Source organism: Procambarus clarkii, chromosome 13 (assembly GCF_040958095.1).
Source record: "Procambarus clarkii isolate CNS0578487 chromosome 13, FALCON_Pclarkii_2.0, whole genome shotgun sequence".
Classification (NCBI taxonomy): domain Eukaryota; kingdom Metazoa; phylum Arthropoda; class Malacostraca; order Decapoda; family Cambaridae; genus Procambarus; species Procambarus clarkii.
Genome location: NC_091162.1, coordinates 31,485,943 through 31,500,475, shown reverse-complemented (window position 1 = coordinate 31,500,475; position 14,533 = coordinate 31,485,943). Strand labels below are relative to the sequence as shown.

General features: G+C 43.4%; 1 protein-coding gene across 1 annotated transcript in view; it reads right to left on the bottom strand.

Moving 5' to 3' along the window:
* LOC123757283 (uncharacterized) overlaps positions 1-13,941 on the bottom strand; it is a 255,142-nt gene extending 241,201 nt beyond the window's left edge. Inside the window, 1 exon segment of the mRNA XM_069323847.1 lies at positions 13,781-13,941. The gene's annotated coding sequence lies outside the window, so the exon portion shown is untranslated.
* Between the last annotated feature and the right edge of the window lie 592 nt (positions 13,942-14,533).

Here is a 14,533-nt window from a genome sequence, read left to right as displayed (position 1 = left end):
TTCAGGCTCCCGCACAGCCCCTCGAGCAAGCACCGGGTGACCCGAGGGCCCTCCAGAAACAGACGAAGGCGGGACCGCAGCCGCAGGAGAGACTCCGGAGGGAGAGACAAGGAGGCGGTTCGAGAGTCCCAAACGAGACCCAGCCAAGTCCAAACCTGAGAGGGAACCAGATGGGACTTGTTCGAGTTCACAAAGAACCCGAACCCGGCGAGCTGGGAAAGAACCAAATCCCTGGCTAGCAAGCAAGCTGACTGGCTGGGAGCCCAAACCAGCCAGTCGTCGAGGTAGGCCAACACCCGAACACTTAGGAGACGCAAATGAGCCACCACAACCCGTGTAAGGCGCGTGAACATGCGAGGTGCCAGGTTCAACCCGAACGGGAGACAACGAAAGCGGTAACTCAGACGCCCCACAACAAAACCGAGCCAGTCCCTGGATGAACCATGGATGAATCGGGACATGCCAATAAGCGTCCCGGAGGTCCAGGGACACCATCCAAGCGCCCGGCTCCAAGAGGAGCCGAACCATGACAGCGTAGTCATCCGAAAGGAGGGGCAATGAACCCAGGGGTTCAGACGGGACAAGTCCAGAATGAACCGCAGGTCCGCGCAGTCCCGTTTCGGAACCGGAAACAGACGGGAAACCCATCTGAGGGACGACGTCGTTTCGACGACGCCCAAGCATACCCACTCCAAAACGACTCGACAGAGCACAGGGGAAGAAACCTGCCCTGCCAGCCCCGACCCCCCCTCCAAGGGGGGAGGGGCCACCCAATGCCACCGCAGGCCACGAGACACAACCCGAAAGGCCCACGAATCGTGGGACCAGGCACGGGCGAACAGTGCAAGCCGCCGCCCCCAATCGCCCCGTCAATGGGGCAAACCGCGAAAGGGCCGGCGACCCTTACGAGACCCAGAACCCCACACAGAGCGAACACCGCGCCGACCAGACAAGGGAGGGTCCGCAGGAGGAGCCAAACCCGAACCTGACACCAGAGGCCTACCACGACGAGAGGAACCCCGAGCCCTGCCACGACCCTTCCGGGAAGACCCACCCCGGCACCCCCGGAAAACCACCAAGTCCGACATCGGACGACAAGCCGCCGACACAGCCTGAATAAACTGTGCCACGGCCGACTCCTCAAACAGAAGAGGACAAAAAGGTGAAGAGCGCCTAAGAGCCAGAGCCCAAGCAGATTCCACGGAGGAACCCAGCACCGTCTGCCGACACTCGAGACGAGAAACATAAAACAGGGAAACCTCATCCCGCAAAATCGGCATGAACAGCTTCAACAAGGCAGCCGACGAACGTGCAGCCGAGGACAAGGTGCCAAACCCCGGGACGGACCCAAGCGTCCTCACATCCTCCACGAGCCAATCTGAGGACAGCTCCAGGAGGGAAAAGAAATGCAAGGCCGAAGCCAAAAGGCCCCGGACGCGCATGTCCTCCACAACGAGCGCCGCCGAAAGGGTGGGAACCTGTACATGGAGCTGAATAATGCCCACATCGCAGGGAAGGGCAGGGGCAAACAAGCACTCATTCAGGTACTCAAGCTCGCCCCCCAGGAAAACCTGAAGCACCGTGGAAGCTTCCCGCCACTCCAGCATGCGGGAACGACAGAAGGAATGCCAGGAATCCAGAACAAACAAGGGGCAGTCTGCTAGCCAGGAAGACTCCTGAACCTCGTAACGGAGCCAGAAAGGGAACGAAGTCCCGAACCTGAATTCGGATGGATCCATTTCCGAGGCATAATCCGGGTCACGCAGGAGGTAAGCTGCAAAGGCCGCTCGCACCACACCAGGTTGGATGCGATAAGCCGAAAACCTCCGGAAGGACGGAACCGACGTACCCGGGGGAACACGGAACCGAACCCTGGGAGGGGCCGACACCAAATCCAACTCGTACGCAGAGGGGGGAAAAGAAAACCCCACTCCTTGTAACAATAAGCCCCGCTCAGAGGGAAGAAAAACCCAGGCGGGGTCCAGCGGGGCCCAAGGCCCCCAAGTCAGCCCCTCCACAGCCTCGAGGTCCTTCACCACAGGATCCGAGGCCGAGTCCTCTCCCCAAGCCCCGACCCCACAAGACAAGGACGGAGCAGCCGGAAAAGCCGGAGGAAGGGGGGCCCACAGGTCAGACCCAGAAGCTTCGGCCGGGAGACAAGACTCGAATGCCTCTGCCACCCCCCCCCCCCCGGAAGGGGCACCCCGCGAAGCTGCCCGAGTCTCCAGATCAAGTAACCCCTGCTCCGACCCCGAAACCCTCAGACGCTTTGGGGCCGGAAGCAGGGGGGAGGGACCAGAACGAACACAAGGGGAAGGACGAGGAGGTGCGGACTGAACCAGGATCGAAGCGACCCCCACCCCCAAGTCTGGGTCTCAAAAAGCAAAGTGGGGCAGCCCCAGGGCATCCGGGTGAGCAACCAACCGAGCGCGTTGCAACAGACAAAACCTAGACTGCAATGCACGCGCCGCCTCTAGCCGAAGAGAATCATCAGAGGATTGGGTAAATTGAGTCACAAGCAAGCAGCAACACTCAGAGGACTCAGGGTCGAAAGTATCACCGACCCAACAGGCAGCGTGGCAGAGGCAAAAACAATGAGGGTCACCCTGAGACAAGGGGCAACCCTCAAACTCGCACACAGCGAGTGGGGACTCCGGGGACACATCCATCTGACCCACGCGCCCCCTATTGGATTTCCAGGGTCCTGAGCGTTTACTTTAAGAGGACTCGCGCTCAGGTAGTCCCAGGCAGGGTGCTGCAAACCGGCGCCCAAAACTACCAAGCGAACTTCTATAGCTGAACCCCAGGGACGTGTACACTCACGGGGACCTAGCAGGGGGCGCCACCGAGAACAGTGGAAGGGCAAAAACAAACTGAATAAAATGACAGAACCCCCCACCAGGCAAAAAAAAAAGAAAAACAAAACCCAGCAAGAGGACAGCGAACCCCAAGGAACAGAGCCGGCCGCTATGTCGGGAATACAAGCTGTAATTACCTAAATGTAATTACCTAAGTGTAGTTACAGGATGAGAGCTACGCTCGTGGTGTCCCGTCTTCCCAGCACTCTTTGTCATATAACACTTTGAAACTACTGACGGTCATGGCCGCAGCACCCTGCGCCCCCACCAGTGCAAGCTGCCTCTTACCTGCCGGTAACAAGGGAGAACAGCACACCCAAGAGCCCAACAGGCGGCCGAAAAACCGAAAGGTAAAACGGACCAGCAGAGGCAGACCCCGAGAAGCCTGTGGAAGGTGGCCCCAAGGGCAGTACTTACAGGGCACCTAGGGAAGGCAGCCCTAGGCGCATGCAGCCCGAGTACTGAAGATAACTCCTGGCTCTCGCACCCACAAAGCAAACACCACACGCAAAGCACAGTGCAGTAGCGACACCGGAGCCAGAGCACACGACCATCGCCTATAGCATCAGCCACAAGAACTGAGGTGTGGGTAGCCGGCGTGGAGGGTCTGGGGCTTCCCCCTTCCCCCTCCCGGGGAGGGGGGAGCTGCGCAGACAGCGGCGCGGCGGCATGTGACGTCACACTAGTTTGCTTGTTTTCTGTTGGGGGAGTTCTATCCACTAGTTCGGCTTTTGGTAGCAATTTTAACCAGAATAGGGGTTTGTTTTGAGGCGCTTACCTTTCTGGGTGCCTGTTCCGGTCGATGGCAGACATAGAATGCTTCCAACTACACGAGGGCTTCTATAGGCCAATACTCCCCTTGCCTCTCTGAGGGGGCCCGGTTCTGGCCGTGGTCCCCGGTAGGCCTAAGAACTCCATACACATGACTGATGCCAAAGTCTGACATTAGCATATCAGCCTGGGATAGCTCCGGGGAGCCAACGGGGCTCCCCCCAGAAAACAAGTACAGTATTTTTATAACTTTTTATTATCCTAATAATATTGCTAAACAAAATCTGTAACCAAAAATATTTATGATGATGTACATCTAGAATTTAAGAAACAATTCAGGGTAATGGGTCAAGTGTGTAGGGTTATCTCAGTGAGCCCGTCCCTTCCCCACCCGCCCCATATCCTATACACACACTGCTTAAAGGTCAGTAGTTCAACTGTCCATAATTCATAAGTAAAAATGTATTTGTTTAATTAATAAACAGGAAGCAATAAAACATGTTAACTATTATTAATGTATCGTAATACTGTACACTTAACACGAAAATCAACATATAATGGCATAATGCTAAGATATAAATTTTAATACAGTGTATGGCTTTGGTCGGCTTTGGTCGGTGCTTTGTCAGCGAATTAACACACTGACTTCATAACACATTCCTTACTACCTCTCCTTTATTGACTGAACTTGACTGACTGACTTGACTGCATGCCTGACTGCCTGCCAGCCTGCCTGCCTGCCTGCCTGACTGCCTGACTGCCTGACTGCCTGCCTGCCTGCCTGCCTGCCTGCCTGCCTGCCTGCCTGCCTGCCTGCCTTGCCTTGCCTTGCCTTGCCTTGCCTTGCCTTGCCTTGCCTTGCCTGCCTGCCTTCCTTCCTTCCTTTCCCCTCCTTCCCTGCCTGCTTGCCTGCCTGCCTGCCTTTGGATAACTTAAGTTGGCAAACCAAGTGGCTGTCTGTACAAACATTCTTGGAAATGTGCTAATGTGTACATGTGTTAGTGCCGGCCTAACACTCGTTGTACACAATAGTAAAAATAAAAAATAAATAGTAGGATTTAAAAATGTCAAATTAGTAAGATTAGGAGAAGGCTTAAATTCAAAGGAGCATGTTAGTGATTGGTGATGAAATATGAGAAAAACAAGAACCGCCTCTTAAGGGTGACGTTTAATGGAGTGAAGTATATGACAGAAGTGCTTCAGAATACCAGAAAACTGCAATGTGACGAGGATGGTAAACTTTGGTCAATAAGACAAGACCTCTCAAAAGAGGACAGAGAAAAGCTGAAAATGAATCTTATTGAAGCAAAACATCTAAATGGGGATAGAAAGGAAGAAGAAAGGAATTCTTTTTTCTACAAAGTGTCAGGGACTGGAAAGCTTGTGAAATGGTACATAAAGACAAAGCAACAAAATCATTAAAGGAAAGGGGTGTAAAGAACAAAGGGAAGGGAAACATATTCCTGAAAATAGTTGTTTTTCCCTACGTTTTAACACTTGCCTATAGTGAGACATCACATTGTCTCACTATGAATGCTCTCTTATTTTTCCTCTATCGTCATCCTCACAACTATTTTCTTAGGTTGAACATTACCACTGACTGTCTTGGAAACCGCAGCATGATATATAATAAGAACTTGTATGTTCAGAAACCAAAAATCCTCAAAACAATGAAATTCTTCACAAAGAATTCAAATGCGATCATCACTAGGTGGGAGACACTGTTAAACTGAGGCGCCACACGTTCGGTGGACCCATACGTGAGTAAACAATTTCCAAAAACTGAGGCAAACAATGAGTACCAAATAGAATTTTTCAAAGAAATTGAGTACGAGAACCAAAAAATACGAAAACAAGGGCATACGAAAACTGAGGTTCCACTGTATATCTTTACACCTGTTTTGTGTATTAAAATGGCTACAATTTTATAAGTTAATTTCTTTCTGTAAATGATGATAAAGTGCAATAAAGGTATCATTCCAACTTTGTAGGAAATTGGTAAATTCTAATTATATCTTGGTTCTTATACTTGAAATATTGTTACATTAAATGTTTGAAAACAAAGTTTATATCTGTATTTTTAATGAAATATAAAACATTAATGTTTATCAACACAATTTCTTGAATTACATAATTTATCAGCATTGTGCAGCTTGTGTTCACTACCTGGCTAGACACTGATTCATAGGTAGTTTCCATGTGTCCAGACACCGGCGATGATGTGGTATTTTTTATTTAACCATATCTTGGCTTTCATTTAAGATATATATTCTTTGAAATGTAGTCACATTATCTTCTACATCCGTCTTTCTTCTGACATATAGATCTTAAAGGTAATTAGCATATACAGTACTTTGTGCAAATTAATTACACAATTGATTGGCTGGTGTGCAGGGCTTCAAACTCCCTGAGCTAGCCACAGTAACTGTAACAGTATAAAATTACACAATAACTACAGTATAAAAATCCATATATTTTCACTTTCACTTCAGTTATATTTATGACAAATGATTTTAAATGAAGCTTATATATCTACCTTTCTGATATAAAAAAAATGTTTTTATTACAGTACTATATCTAGATAAAATAACATTGATCTTCAAAAGGTCGTGTCGGCCAAGAAACCTTCTTTAAAATATGAATATCTTTCCTCTCTAATAAGACCAAATCTCTGTGATGGATTTTCAAAAAGTTTTTATCTCTGCCTCTCTAACAACATATACATATATAAGCTTTATTTTTTAATTTCTATTAATTAAACAATATATCAGAGACGATGTAGAGTTCAGTGTTTCATGAACGAAAAGACATCGGTAGTTTAAGTAGTGAACACATACCAACGAATAACGATAGCATCTATAAAAAACAAACTATTGTCCTATGGAGTTAACTTAACTTCCAGACACATATTTTTAAATAAATCTTAAATGTTTTGTGGCTATTTATGATAGATATTATTATAAATATGCATTCTACTTGATAATATCACCAATTAAATTTGCGACAATTTGAGCATAGAAGTGCGACGACTGGATCACTGAGTACAGAAGGCTGATATGCCAGCAAGCACTCTCCAGGCAACACTATATCTTGGCTAAGTCACTCCATAACATTGTCCCTTGGACCGTCGACGTCCTATGGCGTCACCTGTCACATACAGTGGTACCTTCGTTTACGATCCTAATTCATTCCCAGGGATGGCTCGTACACCAAAAATTTGTAAACCAAAACAAATTTTCCCATAAGAAATAATGTAAATTGAGTCAATCCATTCCACACCCCCAAAAATATTAACTTAAAAATACATTTTATACAGAATACTACTTATATTTTTCATACACAAAACAATCAGGTATAAATATAAACCATAAATAAAATAAGTGAAAATTTACTGCACTTTACATTTACTGAGGACTCTTGTTTGCATATGGGAGACAAGGAGGAGTGGTGTTGATGTATGGGGAGGGTGAGGAGGAGGGGAAAGATGATGAGACCGTGCCCTACTCACCTTAAACTCTTTCGTATCCACATTACTGATTCCAGATTTTCTTTTCACACATTTTACTGCCTCTGTTATATGGCAGCCAGTCAGAACCAGTCACTTAGTCACAAGTCAGTCAAGACCAGTCACAGGCAGTCATAACCAAAGGCAGTGTAGCATTCACAGTTGTGGTAGCAATCAGTTAGGCATTAGGCATTTACAGTCATTCAGCCATTTACAGTCACTCAGGCATTCACAGTCAGTAAACAACAAGAGTTTAATGTCGGGCAGTCTGTCTCCTGATTCACCAGCTGGAAGCAAGGAAGCCTTCTGTATTAATACTGTCCAGATGTGGATGGGAGGGTATGGGGGATGGAGGTAGCGGGGAGGATCCGGTGTGGGGGATGGAGGTAGCAGGGAGGGACCAGTGGCGAGATGGGGTAGCAGGGAGGGTGCAGTATGGGGGGATGGAGGTTATCCCACAATCCAACACGTCCCCCTTCACCCCCCTTCCCCATCCATCCAGTTCCCCCCCACCATCCCTTCAGTTTCCCCCACCCTTTATCCAGTCCCCTCAATCCATTCATCCAGTCCCCTCACCATCCATCCAGTCCCCTTACCATTCATCCATCCATCCAACCAGTCCCCTCACCATCCATCCAGTTCCCTTACCATTCATCCAGTCCCTCCCACCATCCATCCAGTCCCTCCCACCATCCAGTCCCCCCCCACCATCCATCCAGTCCCCCTCCACCATCCATCCATCCACCCCCTATCCATCCATCCATCAGGGGATGGATGGATAGTTCAAATAATTCAGTATCCATCCACCGGGGGATGGATGGATGGTTCAGATAATTCAATATCCATCCATCCAATTCCCCATTATCCATCCAGCCAGTCCCCTCACCATCCATCCATTCATCCACCCCTCTATCCATCCATCCAGTTCCCTCCCTCTATCCATCCATCCAGTTCCCCCACCATCTATCCATCCAGTCCCCTCACCATCCATCTTGAGACCCATGGCATGATATATAGTAGGAACTTTACTGTTCAGAAAACAAAAAAGCAGACAAGCAATGAAATTATAATAATAATAATAATAATAATAATAATAATAATAATAATAATAATAATAATAATTTTTATTTAGGCAAAGGTACATACATAAAGAGATTTTACAAAGTTTGTTGGCTTTATAGATAAGAGCTAGTACATACAATGCCTAAAGCCACTATTACGCAAAGCGTTTCGGGCAGGAAAAAACACTACTGACTAAAGCTTAAAACTAATGGGTAAAAAGAAAAAAATGAGTTGAGTACAAATAAAAATAGAGGTAAAAGAGGGGGGAACATTGTTGAAAAACAGCACAAATACAATTACAAATTATTACAGAAAATTACATTAAAACAGCGTTGATTTGTAAAACAAAAAAAAACAAAAAACATACATGGGTTGACAATAGAGAGGTAAGGTAGGTTACAGGGAATTTATTAGGTATAGCTTCGTTTTTAACTTAAACTGGTTGAGAGAGGTACTGTCTTTAACATGGTTGGGAAGGTCATTCCACATCCTGGGCCCGTTGATTTGTAGAGCATTTCTGGTTTGATTAAGTCGTACTCTAGGAATATCAAAACTGTATTTATTTCTGGTGTGGTGCTCATGGGTTCTGCTACAACCTTCTATGAAGCTTTTGAGATCAGGATTGGCATTACAATTTAGCGTTTTGTATATGTATAGTACACATGAGAGAATGTGCAGTGACTTAATGTCTAACATATTCAGGGATTTGAATAGGGGTACCGAGTGATGTCTGGGGCCAGAATTGGATATTGTCCTAATAGCAGCTTTGTGTTGAGTAATTAGAGGACGTAAGTGATTTTGGGTAGTAGAGCCCCAAGCACAAATACCATAGTTGAGATATGGATAGATAAGGGAGTAATAGAGAGTCACCAGGGCAGGGTGTGGTACATAATATCTGATCTTAGAAAGAATGCCCACAGTTTTTTAAACTTTTTTTGATATGTTTAGAATGTGTCCCTGGAAATTCAGCTTGTGGTCAATGAGAATGCCAAGGAATTTGCCATCTAATTTGTTACAAATTTGGGTATTGTTTATTTTGAGATTTATTTGATTAGAGGATTTATTGCCAAACAGAATATAGAAAGTTTTGTCAATGTTAAGGGTGAGTTTGTTGGCAGTTAGCCACAGATGGACTTTATTTAGCTCAGTATTTACTGTGGCATTTAGAGCAAGGGGATCAGGACTGGAGTAAATGAAGGTTGTGTCGTCAGCAAATAGGATTGGTTTGAGGTGTTGGGAGGCATTTGGAAGGTCATTAATGTAGATGAGAAAGAGGAGAGGGCCAAGTATGCTGCCCTGGGGAACACCAATGTTGATGGGTAGGGTGGGAGAAATTGTATTATTCACAGAAACACATTGGAGCCTGTCAGTAAGGTAGGATTTGAGGTATTGTAGGGAGTGTCCTCTGACACCATAATGATGTAATTTAAGAAGAAGGTTTTGGTGGTTGACAGTATCGAAAGCTTTACGCAGGTCCACAAATAACCCAACAGGGAACTCATTTTTATCAAGAGCTGTATGAATCGAGTTAAGCATACTAATAAGTGCATCGTTAGTGCTTTTTTTGGGCCTGAAGCCATATTGGCAAGGGCTAAGTATATTGAGTTTGGCTAGATATGAGTAAAGCTGCTTATAGATTAGTTTTTCAAAAATTTTTGACAAGTTTGGCAGGATTGATATAGGTCTGTAGTTGTTAACATCTGTGAGATCAACACATTTGTGGACAGGGGTTACTCTCGCTTTTTTTAGAATATCTGGAAAGGTTTGGAGTTCAAGTGACTTGTTGAAGAGCAAAGCAATAGCAGGGGCTAAAGATCTGGAGGCTTTTTTGTAGATTAAAGTTGGTATCTCCTCAAGGGCACCAGACTTGGTTTTAAGGGAAAGGATTATCTCATTGACGTCAATGGAATTAATAGGCTTTAGGTACAGAGACTGGGGATAGTTCCCTGTAAGATAGTCCTTAATGTCAGTACTGGAAGATGGAATATCATTAGCAAGGGATGAACCAATGGAAGAGAAGAACCTATTGAACTCAATAGCAGAATCAGAGGCTGAAAGCTGACCATCGTTATTAGACAGGAGAGTCGGTTTGTTATTTAAAGACTTCTTTGATCCCAATATTTGTGAAATTGTTCTCCATGTTTGTTTAATGTTGCTCTTTATTTGGGTAAATTTATCTTCGTAGTATTTAGTTTTGGCTCGTCTAATTATCTTAGATAGCAATAATGAGTAATTCTTTGAGAATTCTTTGGAGACAATCCCTAACCTATACTTTTTCTCAAGGTCATGTTTTTTATTAATAGATTTAAGTATTCCCTTTGTAAGCCAGGGATTGTTAAGCCTTTTGGTTGTGACTTGTTTTGTAAGCATAGGACAGTGGGTATTATAAAGGCTAAGAGTTATTTGGAGAAAAGATTGAACTGCTAGGTTGATGTCCTCTATGTTACCTAACTCGGACTCCCAGTTGACATTATCAGTAGCAGTTATAAAATTGTCTATAGCAGTTTCATTGTGTAGTCTAAAACGTATCTCTCTTGACTCAAGAGGTGGTTTGCTAATGTTAGTTAAGAGAAATGTGGGGTAATGGTCTGTAGTGCTATCGGTGATTATACCTGAAGTAAGCGGAGAGGTTATATTTGTCCAGATGTGATCAAGAGTCGTGGCAGTGCTATCAGTGATTCTAGTAGGTCTAGTGATTAAGGGTATGAGGAAGCAGGAATTCATACAGTTGAGGAAGCTAACAGCAGTAGGGTGTTCAGGCTCGCAGAGGTCAATATTAAAGTCCCCTGCGATAATTAGGTGGTTTTTGTTCAGTCTGTTATCAAGTATTAGATTTCTAAGGTTTGAGTTGAATTCGGACACATCAGTGTTAGGAATTCTATAAACTGCACCCACAGACAGGATAGACTCGGCACCCTTGACTCTGAAGCTGGCGAAGATATACTCCCCATAGCAGTCTCTAGTTCTAATTTCTTTTAAGCATGTTAGTTCTTGGTGGTAGTAAAGAGCAGTGCCACCACCTCTCTGAAGTTGACGACAGTTGTGGATTGCTGAGTAGTTAGGCATGTTAAAGAGTTGAGTAGTATCATCTTTCAACCATGTTTCAGTAAGTATAATAAAAGAGAAATTGTTGTCAATAGCTTCAATCAAGGCACTAACATCATCGAAGTGTTTGCCTAGGGATCTAACGTTCAAATTGATTACAGAGATATTGTGACTATGAGTTAATACATTGTTTACATCATGTGCTGCAAAATATCTGCAATTTAGATAATTAAAGTGATTATTGTCATAGATAGTGGATAAGAGGTTAAGTTCTGGGTCTATACTTGACTGCATAAAAAAAGCTGATTTCCGGAAAAACAAGAAAAACAAAAAGAAATAAATGTACACAATACTGTACCAAATAAACACAAAAGGGGCTTACAGGGGTACAATGGAGTAAGGGAGTATGGCTAGGCTAGGAAACCTAGGTAATGAATGAGATTAAAGAAAAAAACACATAAACATGGACTATACAAAACACAAGATATAGATATACAAAACAAAAATATAAACAAGACTAAGCAATACAAAAAAATTGAGCAAAAATGAAAAATGAGGTAGATTGCTTACAGGTACTCTCAGGTACACTGTAAGTAACAATAGACAGAAAATATATATCAATATAGAAAAGAATGTCACAATACAATAAGATAAGCAAGTACATGAACAGATGAAAAACAAATCTGCTGTAAAATAGGAAGTAATTATAGCAAAACACAATATAATAATATAACAATACAATAAGAGCTTACAAAGTATTGAGTCTGCTAAATTAGAGAATAATTATGGCAAAACACAACAATAAATGCAAGCAAACAAGGAATTGAAACAATTAGAGGTAGAATTAAGGTCACTAGATAGCCATGGAGGATACACAAGTTTGGCGGAGAGAACAAAAAATCAGTAGAGACTGACAAGATGAATATATAAAAAAATTTGACAAATGATAATTGTAAAGTAAAATAATCTTAAACATAATAAATTTTATTAAGCTTAGTTTTAACTTATAATTAGTATGAACTTAATTAAAAGAACAAAAATGAGATCAATAATTGATTTCAATAAATGACATAGATCAATACAAATAAATTTAAAATATAAATGGAATAGGGTAAGATTAGATTTAAGAGTAAAATTTTACAATGAAACTGAGGTAGATGCTTGCATAAGTGCATGGAGACTTGATGGATTATTTAGGAAATTATATGAATAGGAGAACATCAGGTAAATGGTAAGGCAGAGACAGCACCTTAGACAAAGTTAGATTAAGTTAGGTTAGGCTCAGGCACTGAAAGAGTTATTTTAAGTACTGGCATTGGTCGGGTTCAGGTTTTCAGATATACCACAATCACTTAAGAAGGCCAGGAGTTGTTGGTCACATTTTATTTCATATCTTTTTCCTGTAGCTTCTTTCTTCGCAAAAATCGTACCATTCCTTGTGTAGCACTGCTTGATAAGACCAAGGTTTTGTTTGCGAATTTGGCGCAGCCTGTAGAGGAGGGATCCACGCTGCTTAGTAAGACACTTTAATTCTTTAAAAAGAATTCGTGCACAGTCTACACTAGGCAGGATACACTGGTAAACAACTGAGTGTGCCTTGCCCTGCGCCCAGCACCACGCACTCGCTCGACCCATGCACATATCAACAGACGTCATATTCCAAGTAAAAGGTCGTACACCAATTCAAATTTTACAATGAATTTGACATCGTATACCAAAAAATTTGTACTCTAGGGCAGTCATACACCAAGGTACCACTGTATTTACTTCTAATTTTGTTCCGAAATTAGATTATTTCACAGTAAACATAGGTTTTTTTCATGTTCTGCATTCAGCACCAACATTATAGTTAGTAAATATACCATGTTTCTTCATTAGTAACGTAATGCAAGGAGGTTTTACTGCATTACTTGCTTTGGGTAGCTTTGGGAAATACTATGAACCGAAGGGAAATGACAATTACACCGGCGTACCCCGGGGAGTCAAGGGCCAGTACCCCACCCCACACAGAGCCAACTGGAAGACTATCTATAGACACCCAGTGACCCCAGATGACAATGCATCAGGGATCCAGTGAGTATTCCAATAAAGTCAAAGCAAAACGGTTAAAGCACGATTACCACCCTAATACTCAAAACCCCAAACAGGCAAAATTACCAACATCTTCCAGTGACCTCCAGCAGAGTCTGCCACACCCCGAGGGCACACCAGGAGCCCACTACTCCACTAAGACCCGCTAACTCACTGCATCTCTCTTCCAAGCCCACATAAAATCTTCGTGATGCATACAGCTTGCATGAAGGTTTGTCCTCCTGATGACTGCACGAGTGGTGATGTTGAAAGATGCGGCACTCACAGTAACGCATCAATGTTCATAATTTGGCAGAGATTGAAAGTTACCAATGTCTTTTATTTGTGTGAGGATAATGAGAAAAATAAACATGAGTGGAAATGGACTCAGGTTGGCATAGACGAAGAGTAGTGTTAATGGTAGTATCAAAGTGTTGCTGTTTAATGAAAGGTGAAAATAATTCCTTACACATTCTTCTTCTTCGCGATACGTGCTGTTTGCAAAAAGGTTTGTCCTCCCGATGACTGCACGAGTGGTGATGTTGAAAGATGCGGCACTCACAGTGGCGCACCAGTGTTGGAATTTTAGGACGGTGAATGTTGTTGTTGGGACAGCGTCAGACTCCTCGCTTGTATCCCTGTGTCAATATTACCATTTTCTTTGAATTGAATTTTTTGAATGAAATATTTACACATTGCTGGAACATTGGTTATAGAATTGTCTCTAAATTCACGTATCTTTTACCAGAAATTTTAGCCAAATATCCCCAGTTTGCTAACTGTAGGTAGTAACTGAGTGATTGTAACTTATCCACCGCTGCCCATTGGATGGGGGGCGGTGTGCAGGACAAACATATAAATTATATAATAATAATAATAATGTTTATTTAGGTAAAGGTACATACATACAAGAATTTTTTTTCAAAGATTGGTGGACTTATAGATAGAGCTAGTATATACAATGCCTAAAGCCACTATTACGCAAAGCGTTTCGGGCATGAAAAACTTAAATGACTAAAGCTTAATACTAATTGAGCATAAAGAGTAAAAAGAAAACATGAAATGAAAAACATAGCTGAAAAAGCAGCACAAATACAATTCTGTCGACAAACAGCGGTCTTTAAAAAAAAACAGACATTGGTTGACAATAGAGGGGGTAAGGTAGGTTACACGGAATTTATTAGGTAGTGCTTCGTTTTTATCTTAAACTGGTTGAGAGAGG